The sequence below is a fragment of the Schistocerca nitens genome, chromosome 10 (genome assembly GCF_023898315.1).
Source record: "Schistocerca nitens isolate TAMUIC-IGC-003100 chromosome 10, iqSchNite1.1, whole genome shotgun sequence".
In the NCBI taxonomy this organism is placed as follows: domain Eukaryota; kingdom Metazoa; phylum Arthropoda; class Insecta; order Orthoptera; family Acrididae; genus Schistocerca; species Schistocerca nitens.
The window spans coordinates 88,083,074-88,098,374 of record NC_064623.1 but is presented as its reverse complement, the minus strand read 5'-3'; the positions used below and the strand labels follow the sequence as shown (position 1 = coordinate 88,098,374).

Sequence of the window (15,301 nt, the reverse complement as noted above, 5' to 3'; positions counted from 1 at the left end):
GAATCAAGGAAATCGCTGAATTCCTGTAGCCGAGAACAATAGCCGGCTATTGGGCTATGAAGAGCCGTTGCCATAGAGACTTTTACAAAATCGTGTTGTAGACACGAGAAGCAGCTGCTTTCAGCGTAGAGAAACTGTCTTCTTAATTCAAAGTGGTTGAAGACATGGAAAGGAATTTGTTTCGATGTTACACTAAAAACACAGTTCATTCTTTATTTTCTTTCCTAGTAAAGTATTAGCAAAATGAATACCCGGGCAATGGCGGGTTTGTCAGTTAGTAGGTTATAAATTTAAGCACTAGAAAGTATTTTCTGATGGTATTTATATGGACTGTAGCCTTGTGTGGAAGCGAAATGTGGACTGTAAGCAGTTGAGACGTGGGGAGAACGGAAACTTTTCAACTATGGTACAGAAGAATGTCTAAGATTAGGTGGATAGATCGGATGGGGAGGTACCGAATCTAACTAGAAAGAAAAGAAACTTACGGTGCAACTTGTGTGAAATAAGATTCAAATGGCTCTGAGCACTATGGGACTTAACATCTGAGGTCATCAGTCCCCTAGAACTTAGAACTACTTAAACATAGCTAACATAAGGACATCACACACATCCATGCCCGAGGAAGGATTCGAAACTGTGACCGTAGCAGCAGCGCGGTTCCGGACTGAAGCGCCTAGAACCTCTCGGCCACAGCGGCCGGCCTGAGAAAAGGGATCAGTTGACACGATACATCTTGTGGGGTCCGCGAATCGTTAAGTATTTTAAAGATTTTCGGAAGGTGACTATTAACAGCCGTCTGGCAATGTATAAAATGCATGTTTGATCATCAGCTCCTTTTTTATTTAAATGCTAAACATCGACCGGTTTCAGTCACAGACCATCATCACGAATTCTATTCAAAGATTCAAATTCATGATTGAAAACGGTCTGTAACGGATACCTTTAATACTTGTGTTGTAAATAAAAAACGTAACTGATCGTCAAAGATGCATTTAATATGTCAAGTATTGATTACTGTATGTGTTAAATGTATGCATTTCTGTACAAGAAATCACCCGGGACACTGTTGGGTGGATGTTCCATCGAGGGCATGACTGCTTGTAAAGCCAGGCAATAATTCATTGCGAAATTTACACATACGTCTAAATGATGCTGATTAGACTTCGAGAGCGTTAGCCTTAACGCAAACTACACACGAAATTATTTTGCAGCTGTTGACGTCCGTTCGCGCCATCTCTTCCACGCGCGGGGAGGTAGTTAGTTTCACGAGTGCACGTCAGGTGGCAGCACCAAGCAGCGATTGCATTCAATATTCCCACCGGCGCCAGTCTGTTGTTCGCTCTCGAAGTGTGCGGCGCGTTTTCGACTGGAAACGTTCGGATAGCGAAAGCCCGCAAAAGCAACGACTGAAAACGCCAAACAAAGGTTGCCTCCGACGACTAATCACGTAAGCTGACACAATATTAACATTCCCCTTGATTAAAATTGATATTCAAGTGCAGCAAATCGTATTTCATTGTTTCATACACAGTGAGTAACGTTAATATTCGGACACTACGAGATTTATATTTTGTATCATCATAACTTTGTTCTCAATAAAACAACCGAGAAACATAACCAAGTAACTACATGACTTGTAAATAACAGCATGAGCTTTATTAATATAACATATGAAACTTCTTTTTAGTACGATTTAAATACAACTCGGTCCCGTTATCACGTTACGTTAATACTCGGACATTTTTCAGAACTAATTAATTCAAGACAATTTTTGTGAAAAATGTGTTTCAATATCTTGTAGGGCAGTCATTCTGTTGTATCACTTCTTTCAAACGCTGCGCTGCTAATGATCTTTTTCAAACAGTCAATACAGAGACGATCGTATTCTTTTAATCGACCCCTCAAAGTTTAAGGTACTAGTGTTTTTCTGTTACGCCGCTGTAGTTCTCCACACACATTCTCTGAAGGGTTGAGGTCTGGCGATTAAGGTGGTGGTTGTAAGACTTCCGATCAATCGCACAACAAATATTTCTGCACAATGCGAGCCTTACGTTTCCCGTCGTGGTCATGGTAAAACATGAATGTGTTTGATATTCCGATTTTTCCGCACTTTCGCGTATTTTTCTTTTTTCTTTATTTTTTCTTTTTTTTAGTAAATTCACATAGGCATATTTGTGCATAACACTGTCGATGAACAGTAATTCGTCCGGTCCAGATGTGGATACACATTCACAGACGGTTTCTTCCTAGGCACTCTTCCATTGTAGGCACTATCTTTCAATGCTCTACGAATCATTTGACGATGTACCCTCTTTTCAGTAATGTTTAGAAGCTCACTTGCTGATATGGTTGCACTAAATGTAGGAAACTTCTTTAGTTTTCGTGTTAGATTCCTGTTGTCACGTGCACCTAACTTTTTTTGATTAGCCCTTCGAGGTGTAGAGTCAATACGGTTCTCGTTGTTGAATCGTTTGACAATTGCCACAGTACTTTTACTTTTTGTCTGTGTGATTTACCTTTTACAGTACGAAAAATCACAAGTTGTCCTATAGCAATACTGATATTAATTGTGCGTGATATTGTACTGTCTAGACAGTCGATTGTAAATAAACACTGTCTTCTAACTCAGAGGCATAAAACTTGGCGAAAACAACCTAAACTAGTGCCACACTATCAACTGTGCGGATATTAAAGTAAGGTAAAATAGAAAAGTGTGTTATTTAAACCGCTTTATTTAACAAATGTTGTAAGTTGTATAAGAGTGAGTACTGTTCATACTGTTATTCACTTCACATCTACCGGTACCTTGATGTAATAGTTGATTATTTTTTATTTTTGTTTTGTTAAGAATAAAGATATGATACTACAAAGCAAAACTCAGATCCACCACGTTTACCTGCGGTTCCAAAACCGAATTTCGTAAACTGATTTCTCAATACACTTCAGAATCGATTCTGGAAATCCGCTTCTAGTTGCCGGTTTCCCAATTCCGCAATCGATTTTCGCTCTCATGTAAACACAAACGGTTTTGAAGTGTGCTTGGGCTGCAGGTTTCGTGTTGTTTTTAAAAATTTCCGGCGAATACGGACGGAGTGGCTTTTTGTAGTGAAGGAAAAGTTGCAATATTAGACTGAAGCTGTTTACACCTCGTCTAATTGAAGCGAAAGAGCGATTATGTTGACTGAATGAGGAACTGTAACAGCTGCTTCTCAGGTGCCATATCCAACTGGGCTAGCAAATACGCTTCAGACCTTAACAACAGCGGAAAACGGTTTCCGAAATTCGGTTTTCGTCTTTCGGAAGTTGTGTCCTAATATTAGCGTTCCTCGCTGGATCTTCTGTCGACCCTTACCCGAAAATTAATTCGTCATCTATAATTTGCAAAACACTGAAGTGTACGGCAGTTATAAGGGTACAACGGCAAGGATGGAGCGCAGGAAGAATGATTTTTAAAAGCCTCTGTGAATGTTGTAATTTGAGCAAAGTATCCATTACGATGTCCGCACCTCGTGGTTTTGCGGTAGCGTTCTCGCGTCCCGCGCACGGGGTCCTTGGTTCGATTCCCGGTGGGGTCAGGGATTTTCCCTGCCTCGAGATGACTGGGTGCTGCTGTGTCATCATCATTCATCTCCGTTACGGTCGGAGGAAGCCAATGGCAAACTACCTCCGCTAGAACCTTGCCTAGTCGGCGGTGCGAATCTGTTGCATCGTCCCCTACGCTCCTCGGAGTACGAGACCTCATCATCCATCATCCACCGTAAAACCTACGATAGCGATACGCAGGTTTTTGTTAGTATCTTTATTACTAAACCGCTACTCCGGAAGCCAGTAGCATTTGTACATTGTCTTTCAAACCGTTTCTTCTTTCTTTTCTTTTTTCTGTGACTGGTTTGTTGTGGCCAGCAATGAATTAATCTGTGTCGATCACTTCATCGCTGTACAGAACTTGCGATCTACGTTCTTAATTATTTGCTGGAGGTGTCCCAGTCTCTTTCTCTCTTCCTTTATTGTTTTTATCCTTTACAGGTCCCTCCGCTACTATGGCAATTATTCCCTGTCCTACCATACTGTCCCTTCATCTAGACAGTGTTTCCCACACATTCCTTTCCTCGCCGATTCTCCCGAGAACCTCCTCACTCCTTCTCTTATCGGACCACCAAATTTTCAACATTGTTCTGTAGCGCCACGTCTCAAATGCATCGATTCCCTTCTCATCCGGTTTTCCCACAGTCTTTGTATCGTTACCATACAATGTTGCTCCAAACGTACATTTTCAGAATTTCTTCCTCAAATTAAGGATTATGTTTGATACTAGTAAACTTCTCTTGGCCAGGAATGTCGTTTTTGCCAGTGCCATTCTGCTTTTTGTTCTCCTTGTTGCGTCTGTCATAGGTTAATTTGATGCCTAGGTAGCAGAATCCCTTAACTTCATGTCCTTTGTGATCATCAATACTGATGTTAAGTTTTTCACAGTTCTTCTTTCTGCTACTTCTCTTTACTCTCAATCCATATCCTGTACTCATTAGACTGTTGTGGTGGTGGTGGTGGTGGTGGTTAGTGTTTAACGTCCCGTCGACAACGAGGTCATTAGAGACGGAGCGTAAGCTCGGGTTAACGAGGGATTGGGAAGGAAATCGGCCGTGCCCTTTCAAAGGAACCATCCCGGCATTTGCCTGAAACGATTTAGGGAAATCACGGAAAACCTAAATCAGGATGGCCGGAGACGGGATTGAACCGTCGTCCTCCCGAATGCGAGCTCATTAGACTGTTCATTCCATTCAGCGGATCCTGCAGTTCTTCTTCTCTGAGGACAGCAATTTCATCAACGAATCTTGTCGTTAGTATTTTTTTTACCCTGAATTTTAATTCCGCTCTTGAACCGTCCTTTTGGGCGAAAGACTACATCCCTGTCGTGCATCCCTTTTAATCCGAGCACTTCGTTCTTGGTCATCCACTCATATTCTTCCCTCTTGGCTCTTGTACATATTATACATTACCCATCTTTCTCTATAGCTAACCCATATTCTTCTCAGAATTTCGAACGTCTTACACCATTTGACATTGTCGAACGCTTTTTCCAGGTCGAAAAATCCTGTGACTGTGTCTTGATTTTTCTTCAGTCTTGCTTCCAGGGACAACAAACATGATTTTCAATGTATCCCACAATTATTGGCCGAATTAAAAAACTTAAATGCGGTCATATTTACCTAATTAAAAGATGTAATCTTATTTAAAAGTTACACAATTATTATAACTAGAATCTGTGTCTTGAGACAGCATAAGAGATCTCCCGCACATACCCAGGTTAGTATTCGAGAATTCGAGCATTTAACGACTTCCACCGAACTTTACATATCATTTCAAACCTTTACAAAAACGTTTTCTCGCTGAGACCCTGCAGAAAATTCTGGCATGGCGTTATAATTAATTACTTATTTACTACCGACTCTGTTCGTAACACTGTTTGCAGACAGCACCCATGTATACCACTGAATGTACTGCAAAATTGTATTGTTGTACGACACATAGCTCAAGATGTGCCCAACTGTAAATACAAGCCTCGGAGCAGGTCTGAATGACGCCAGTAATGTACTTTTTCTGGTGGCCGACACAAACGCATGAAACCTTGAGCCCGTATTACAATATAAAAGATCTCTGTCAGCTTTCTTCGACCAAACTAGTTCACTGGAGCTATTACACGATCGTAAAACTTTTTGTAGTGGTTGGTTGGGAGTAGAATACGAACAACCAATCGCAAGTACAACAACATATGTCGGTGGCGAGCGCATTGCGTGAAAAGAAAGAGAAGCATAAACGCCTTTGTGTGAAACCGATGTGTTCCCCAGAATTTGCTTCGTGAGCTACAGCGGGAGGACATACAGAGCAACGTAACATTTTTGAAAACGGACAAACAGACATTTCAATTTGCTCTAATAAAAGTGTTTGCATACACATTACTCATTTAAAATGACATTTCTTAGTTTCTTTCATCATAATCGATGTTTTTGAAAGCCTGCACCTGCCTCAGTCACGATGTAAAAAATGAAACATAGTACTAGCTACAAATTTTTTCATGTTTAATATGACGCGCTTCTGCAATTTATTCTCATTATCAAGAGTAAATGTAGTGTTTGAATGTGTGTTTCTCTGCATCTCTTGCCCTGCAGTTGTGTCTTTATGGTTTACACTGCAATGGGAGAGATTTCTTTTGTCCGATTTTTCGAAACGTCAGTTGACGATGAGAATAAATTATCGTAAAGCATAGAGCATATCGTGAAAAAATATGTAACTGGTGAATTGTCTCATTAATTAAAACATGAACTCTACTTCTGCTATAGATTGTCTCGTGCTTCGGCTATTTCAGCTTGCAATATAGTACTCAAATCCCACACTGCACCATTTTACGCATTATTCCAGAAACTATATGAATCACGTAAGGAGGAATTTATGAATGTTAAGTTGGGTTATTTAGAGTACAAATAAATACATTTAATTCATTGATGGCCGGTCGCTGTGGCCGAGCGGTTATAGGCGCTTCAGTCCGGAACCGCGCTGCTGTTACGGTCGCAGGTTCGAATCCTTCCTCTGGCATGGATGTCTGTGATGTCCTTAGGTTAGTTAAGTTTAAGTAGTTCTAAGTTCTACGGGACTGATGACTTCAGATGTTAAGTCTCATAGTGCTTAGAGCCATTTGAACCATTTGAATTCATTGATTTACTCTTGAACAGACTCGACCTTTCACATCTTCATCTCCTTCCACATCCTTCCTTTTTATACGTAAGCTTAACATCATCCACAGTGCAGCCACTTCGGATCCAGCTTATTGCTCATTTTTGTAAGATTCCAGCCGCTTATTACGGTTTTTGTTAAGAAGAATTTCTTGTCCTTCATACTTTGCAATGGTCACTTTGATGGCAACCACGCACCAAATATACTTCGTCATTCTATAGCTTCAGTGCACTGAAGCAAGCGAAGCGACATGAGTACAATGGCTATCTTTGATCAAAGATCTTTGCTAAAAGTTTCCCTGCTACAATGTCAAACCTTTGGCCAAAGGGCTGTGATATTTATCATTGGCCACGAATACTACATTGCTGACATAAGACAGACATACGACCATGTCTGTATTTATCATTGACCACGGCTCAAGAGATGCGACGTCATAAACAATGACACGCGTGAGAAAGTACCTTTTACTTAAAACGGAGCACAAGTGACCCAGTACACAGTCATCCAGTGTGTCATATTGAGTGCACTTACAGTCAGTCGGAGTTACTTTGTATCACTTTTTACCATTTTTTGAAAATACTGCACACAAAATAAAGAACACATCGCAACAGACATTGTAACATTTTACATCTGTAGTAATTGAGTGCTTGGAAAAGTGAAAATGTATATTAACTGTGCTGTAGTAGAGTAAAATTTTAGTAGAGTAAAATTTCAATTTTGCTTCTGGTACAAAATTACATTGGCATTCAGGAAGACTTTAGAACAGTCTTAAAAAATAAAGAACTTTTCCTGTATCTAATGTTCTGGGTAAATTTAGATCGTACCAAAAGGAAATCAGGTGTTAATAAGAAGTAAAAACAAATAGTGTTAATTCAGTTACTGCACGCTTACTTTGAACTATCAAGATATTTGTATCCACCTGGTATTGTTGAACTTAAATCACTGTCGTCAGAAGCTCTCCTCACAGTCAAAGCAATTAAAGGATAATCACAAGCCTAAGAGCTTTTACGAAGTTGGAAAGAAATCTGATATGCTAACTAGAAATCAGAGGTAATAAAATAGTTACTTTTAGCAGAAAACAAAGCAAGTAGGTGGAGCAACAGCCAACTGAAACGAATGTGGTGAGTGGTATAAAGATACCCTGACAAGTAAAAAGTTACTCTGACTGGTTGTACCGATTCCCAACAGACTGTAAGTGGAATTTCAGATCTCCGCTAAACTTTTTCTCTCTTACTTGTGTAAAATCGAATATTTAACACATAAACTCATTTGTAATCCAATGTTTGAAGCTGTCTTATACATGGGAGATCTATTCTTTAAAGAACCAGGGGATTACCTGTATTCCTAGGTTCCTCACTTAAAGGTTGTCAGTAGGTTTTCGGAAAACAGCTCGCCTCTATCTTTAAGAATCTAACAATTCATTTTTCTCAGCATCACAATGACGCTCCCCCATGAGTCAAACCAGCTTTTGAACAATCGTGTTGCTCTTCTCTGTATACTATCAACATTACCTATCAGTCCCATTTGATACGACTTCCACAAACTTGAGCATTATTCCAAGATGAGACGTACAAGTATTTCGTGAGGGATCTTTGTAGATCGATTCCATTTTCGTAGTATCTTGCTACTGAACCGAAGTCGTCTACTGGTTTAGCTGCAACTGATCCTATCTGATTCTTCTGTTACATATCTCCGATAAAATTTCCATGAAGTAATAAGTGCTTTGGACAAGGGATCGCAGACTGATTCCCGATTTCCAGACATCTTTTCATGTCGTTCCTCACAAACGGTTTCTAATCAGATTCTTTGCCTATGGAACAGTTGTGCAACAGGACTTGTGATTTCATGTCAGAAAAGTCAGGTTTTGTGGTAATTGACGAAAAGTTATGGAATAGAACAGAAATGATATCTGGCCTTCCCCAAGGAAGTGTTAAGGTTTTTTGCTATTCCTAATCTTTATGAATGGTGTAGGAGACAATCTGAGCAGCTGCATCAAGTTGCCTTTAGATGATGGTATCATTTACTGTGTAGAAAAGGCACCAGAAGATCAAAAGCAAAATGATGTAGACAACATTTCTGTATGGTGTGAAAAGTGGCAATTGACCTAAATAACGAAAAGTGTGAGGTGATCCAGGCGAGTGCTAATAGAAATCCGTTAAATTTCGGTTACACGAAAAATCACACGACTCTAAAGGCTTTCAATTCATTTAACTACGTAGGAAAAACCCTTACGAGCAACTGCAATTGGATCACACAGATGATGTTGTGGGGAAAGCAAACCAAAGTCTGCGGTTTATTTGCAGAACACTTAGTAAATGCAACAGGCGTACTGAAGACACTGCCTACACTACACTTGTCCGTCGTCTGTTAGAGTATTGCTGTGCGGTATGGGATCCTTATCATACAGAATTAACAGAGGACAACAGAAAAGTTCAAAGACGGCCAGCTGGTTCTGTGGTATGGCGAAAGTGGGGAGAGAGAGTCACCCGTACGAAACGCGAATTGGGGTGGCAATCACTAAAACAAAGGCGTTTTTCGTCGGAGAGATCTTTTCACTTTCTCCTCCAAACACGAAACGCCCTACATACGGAAAAATGATCATCGTACTAATTTGAGATAAATCAGAGCCTTCACGGAAAAACCTAACAAAGGAGAGGTCCCGAGCGGTATTATTGACTTTTGAAACAATCTATACGGTGATGTAGGTTAAGAACCCACGTATTACATTCTGCAGCCATTCACTCTCGTTGGTCCTCATTTGCAAGTAATTGAGGAATAAAAATTCGGAATTCTGTGTGACAATCAATAGCGTTAAGAAAGTCTCTCTAAACGGTGTGGTTATGTGGTGCAATGGGTGCGATGTTTCTTATGTAGGAGACACTGGGTTCCAATCTCGCCAGGTGCCGTAAGTTTGTTTTATTTTTAAATCTTAATCGAAATGATTTTGGTCACCATTTTTGTTCAGTTACTTGACTTAAATGTGATTTTCTATTTCCATTCCTTCGTCAGATCATTTTAAACATAATATCAACTTCTTTGTTTGCTCTCATTTTTCTTCCGATCATTCTTTTTCTACTTACAAACTTTGTTCATGTGTTTTGATTAATTTTATGTATTAATTTCGTTTTCTTTTCGTCTTCTTCTTGTTTCGAATGGGCTTAACTTGGGACCACGCTTGTACAACTGTTAGGCTTTGATCTTTGCCGAGTACTGCCCGCAGCTCGTGGTCTAGTGCCTAGCGTTGCTGGGGTCCCTGGATCGATTCCGGGCCGGGTTGTGGACTGAGTGTTTGTGTTGTCCTCATCATAATCATCATCATTCGTGACAGTGGCTAGAGTGAACAGTGTAAAAATTGGACTGTGTAAAATTTGGGAATTTGTACGGGTGCTGATGACTGCGCAGTTGAGAGTGCCACAAACCAAACATCACCATCACCCAGTACTGTCGCATGCTCTGCCGATGTGACTCCTTCCTTTCTTCAGTCCAGGAGATACCTTCCCTTCGGGGCTTCTCCTGAAATCCTCAGACTTCCTTCAGAGTACATCTCATAGACTGTCTGTTCTGGAGATCAGTTATTACCAGTTCCTTAATGTCCTTTTCAGTTTCGGTCAGCCAAGTGGTGCGAACCTTCTTGTTTTGCCAGAAGGTGAATACACAGTTGGTCAAACTGTTTGGAGACAATCTTGCGACATGGCTATAGAAAGCTACCCTTCTTTTCCTTGCACAGCCAGAGAACCTCTCGATATGTTCGTAGAGCTCCGAGCTATATCGCCTTCTGAAGTTCCCATCTTCTTCTACTGGGTCTAGGATCATCCTTAGGATTCTCCTCTGTCTGACTTCCAATTTCTCCATCAGACTTCTCCGGTTCATGAAAAGACATTCCATGGCATACAGGGCTCCTGGTCGTATGACTGATGTGTAGTGCTTAAGTTTCAGGCTGTGTGACAGGCATTTTTTGTTGAAGGTGTTCATAGTCAGTCGACGGGCTAGTTCCAACTTGTTGACTCTCATGGGTTATGACGCTTTTTTGATAAGTTGGGTTCAATCCATTCGCCGAGATACTTAAAATTCTCAGTCCTTTTGACGTTTCCCTGGTCAAGTAACATCTCTTTGTTAGCTCCTTTGATGATGGTGAAGCTCTGTTTTCTCCAGCGACACTTGAAGACCCACTTTGGCTGTCTGTTTTCTCAGCCATTTCAAGAGAATCAGCAATCAGTGTCATGTCATCTTGAAAAAGCCTGGCAATCTACAATCTGTTCTTCATTCATACGGCCCAAGTAGATACCACTCTGAACAGCCAAATTGGTCAATTCCTTGGGCCATTCTCTCACAACCTTTTCAAGGACACAGTTGAAGAGAAGTGGATAGAGTCCATCCTCTTGTCTCACTCCAGTTTTTATCTCGAAGCTTTTTGAGATCTCACCTCTAAATTTGACCTTGGAATGGGTGTTGACAAGGTTTCTGGAATGAGTCTGCGGGTTTTGTTGTCCTAGTTCCTGGAGTATTTTGTTAAGCGTTTCTCTATCAACAGCGTCCTAGGCCTTCTTGAGATCAACAAAGATGACAACCACTTTGCAGTTTCTCGTCTTGGAGTATGCCAGTGCAATTTTAAGGTTGAGGATCTGTTCAGCGCAGGATCTGGTTTTCCTTAAGCCTCCCTGACATTCTCCCAGTTGACTGTCCAGTTGATCTTCTGCCCCTTGTTACCGGAACAAGAGAAATTCCATGGTAGTTGTTCAGATCAGTAAAATCTCCCTTTTTGTGAAGCGGATGGATCAGAGCCGTGTTCCAGTCAGGTGGTAATCTCTCTGTTTTCCAGGTGTCCTGGATGATCTTGGTGAGCTTGCCCACAGCATTGCTTTCAGCACATTTCCAGAGTTCAGCAATGATAGAGTCCTCACCAGCTGCCTTATTATTCTTGAGAAGTTGAGTGATTTGTCGAACTTATTCCAATGAAGGAAGCATTGAGTCCGGGTTTGCGGTAGTTTGTTTGTGGTCGAAGTCTTCGCTGGGTGGATCACAGTTGAGTATGTTTTTAAAGTACTGTGCTAAGAGGTGGCAATTGTCCTTGTCGTTAGAAACCAGTCTGCCCTGCGAGTCTCTGAAATGCAGGTTTGGCGGATTGTATTTTCTGAGTATCTGCTTGAAGGTTCTGTCGAAATCACTGGAGTTATTCTTAGCGAAGCTCTCTTCGTGTGGGGTAGTTGGTTTTGTGTGAAGGTCCATTAGGTTCCTCTTATTATCTTAACCGTAAGCCTTCTTTATTCCAAAACTTTGTCCCAAGTGTTCTTGGTTTTCTTACAATTCCAGTTCCACCAGTTTGCATTGTCACAGTCTTCATTCCACCACGGATGCTTCCTTCTTCTCGTGGGGGGGGGGGGGGCGAGTTCATTAGCTGTCTTCACAAGAGTCTCCTTCAGCTGGTTCCAGCTGTTGAAATCTGTACTGTTCAGTCTCTGGCTAACTTCTTGCCTATTCTTAAGACGCTCTACGTCAATTCTTGCTATCTTGTAGGTTCTGTGTACTCTAGTGTTTCTTGGCTGGAGTCTTCATTTTGATCTTCGAGAGGTAGTGGTCTGAGTCAAGATTGGCACTTCTTTATATCTTCACGTTTTGTATTTCCTTTTGAGATTTTCTTGAAATGGCCACATGATCTGTATGGAATTCACCTAAGTTGGTGTTAGGTGAAATCCAAGTCTTCTGTTTCCTTGGCAGATGTTTGAAGGCTGTACACGTCATGACCAACTCAAATGTCTTACACAGATCCACCAATCGTTTCACACTGCGATTGGTGCTCATATGTGCCGGATAGTTATACACTATATTTCTGTACTTTTTCTCTCTTCCCAGTTGTGCATTGAAGTCACCAAGCAGTAACACGGTGTTTGTCTGTGGAACTTGAGTCTTTCCATAATTTGTCAGTTCTGTCTGGATTGCGTCTGTTGTCCTGAATGGTTGGGGCATGTGCATTGACTACATTGTAACCCTTGTTAGCGCACATGAGGGAGAGGATGGATACGTGGCTGCTTAGGGAGGTGAGGTCAATCACTAAATCCAGTATCTTGTGACTGACTATAAATCCTGTATCTAAGTGGGGTGTGTTCTTCATTACCCGCTGATTCACTTTTCCTTTGAGGATTCTGTACCCTTGGAACTCGAAGGCATGATAATCTGTGAATCTGGTTTCCTGTACTGCTGTCACTACTATGTTGTATTGTGTTAGTAGATTGGTCAGATGTTTTAATTTACCCTCTATGAACAGTTTACGTCGAGTGATTTCAGGATGCTCCAACTCATCCTCAAAGCATGTTGGTGCAGACTCCCCAGAATCCGAAGGTCCGCTGACGTCACCTTAGTTGGCGGTGGATTGGTTACCACCTGAGGTAGTGCGTTAAGGGAAATTTCCCTCCATGCTCAGTTGCAGATTATTCTTCGTGGGACAGTGGCGAGACACTGTTCAAGAAACTACCAAGGTTTTTAGCTTGAGAGGCTTGTTATTTGTGGTTGTGATGCATAGACAGGTTGCCTTCACTACAGCTTCTTTTGTTTTTTGTCCACAATATTGCGTTTATTATACCTGTTTCTCTTTTTTTATTGTTGTTATACTTATAAATCCTTCTTTCATTAAAATCTTCATCTGCGTTATTTTGTACATAAAGAAACAGGTATTTAGGTGATGTTTTAAGTGACTGTACAATGATTATTACGATTTTTCAAACCACTGCACAGTCAATATAAAAAGATTATTTGGATTTCGGTTTTTTAACTTATTTTTAGATTTGCAGAATTATTCTAGTACTCCTGAACAAAGACGACATCGGGTCTCAAATGTAAAGGAACAAAATTTTCGGACATATTCTTATTTCTTGGATTTAATAGCTGATAAAGAGTGCGTAACTTATAACACGCAGAGTTATACTTCATTGCGGTTGAAAATACCTCTTTAAAATTTCTTCATCGACCTCATATGGGTGCGTGCAAACATTACTATTTTTAACAGAATCTTCCGTCGATTCTTGGTAGAGCAACATTATAATAAATGAAAAGCACCAGTTTGCTTTTGTTCTACAATATTTTTCATTTATTATTTCATTTATTATTACTATTTTTATATTAGTGGTCAATAATTTTGCGAGTTCTTGCCTTATCAGCGAGAATTGAGGTGCGTTATTATGCAGACTGCTTGGTATAAATTTTCATGTAATTTATCGTAATGCAGTACATTGCTTGGAAGCCGGAGCCGCCATATTAGATACCCCAAAACATCAGCATACGATTGCGCCTTGTTCTTAATTTTTGACATGTGCATTAGCACGTCCATTAGATAGAAAATCGTTTATCTGGCCTTAAATGTATATTTGATCCTCTAATTCGACGCATTTCGCCTCGCTAATGTAACGTTCTTTTTATTATACGTTTAGAATAAGAAATAAGAGGGAACGTAATGTGAAAAGGATGCTTTCGTAATGCAGTATTTTCCCTAATACGGACTGACGAAAGTGATATTCGGTCTATGTCGTCTTCACAAAAATGCTGAGAACATATTTTGTTGTTCAAAATATCCACGGGTGTACTGCCGGTCTACAGTGTCCAACGGGCACAATATTTCGGCGATCATACATGTCGCCATCATCAGGTGAACTGACAGACTGCGCTCCTGTGAACGTGCCGGCACGGAGATACGTACGCTATGGCTGCTCAGAGGGAACTGGGTTCGGTCGCGGCGGCGGCCTATTAAATACCCTCCGCCCGCGGCGCACTCCCTCCGCCGTCCGCGCCCCGCGCCACGGTCGCGCGGTGGAACAGATTGCGACGGCGTCTGAGATGACGTCGGTGTGTTGGCTCTGTCCGCCGTGGTTGTCACAACTATACGTTTGCTCGATTTACTCTTGATTAACCCAATCGCTGGTTCCCAAGCCTTGCTAAGATTGTAGCCACAGTCACGGTTTATGAGGTCGTCACTGGTGCGAATTTCGATGGCCTCTCTAACAACGCTGTCCCAGTATCTCGATGTCTGTACCAGAATCCTCGTGCGTTCATACTCCATAGCGTGATTTTCCGACAAACAATGTTCAGCGACCGCCGACTTGCTCGGATACATCAGTCGAGTGTGCATCTGGTGTTCACGGCATCGATCCTCGACGGTACGCATCGTCTGACCAATATACGACTTGCCACATTGACGCGGAATCTGGTACACGCCGGCCTTCCTCAAACTGAGGTCATCTTTGGCGCTCCCCACCAGTGCAGGAGTTTTATTCGGAGGACGAAACACGGTTCCAACCGGTGTTCTTCAAAATGCGGGCGATTTTCCCCGAGAGTGCGCCTGTATATGGAATAAACGCAGTGCCTAACTCCTCCCTCGTGATTTCATCCATCTCCACAGGTTGTGCTGTAGTGGGTGGGCGGAGAGCACGTTGAATCTGCCACTCTGAGTACCCATTTTTTCGAAATACAGTTCTCAGATGTTCCAATTCCTGGGGTAGACTCTCTGCGTCAGAGATAGTGCGCGCCCTATGTACTAGAGTTTTATGCACCCCATTCCTCTGTGAAGGGTGGTGGCAGCTGTCTG

At 41.5% G+C, this 15,301-nt stretch overlaps 1 long non-coding RNA gene across 1 annotated transcript in view; it reads left to right on the top strand.

The window, feature by feature from the left end:
* Nucleotides 1-1,311: 1,311 nt before the first annotated feature.
* Nucleotides 1,312-15,301, top strand: part of LOC126210565 (uncharacterized) — a 290,752-nt gene continuing 276,762 nt past the window's right edge. The window contains exon 1 of the long non-coding RNA XR_007540703.1: nucleotides 1,312-1,447. This is a non-coding gene — a long non-coding RNA (uncharacterized LOC126210565). The remainder of the gene's footprint in view (nucleotides 1,448-15,301) is intronic.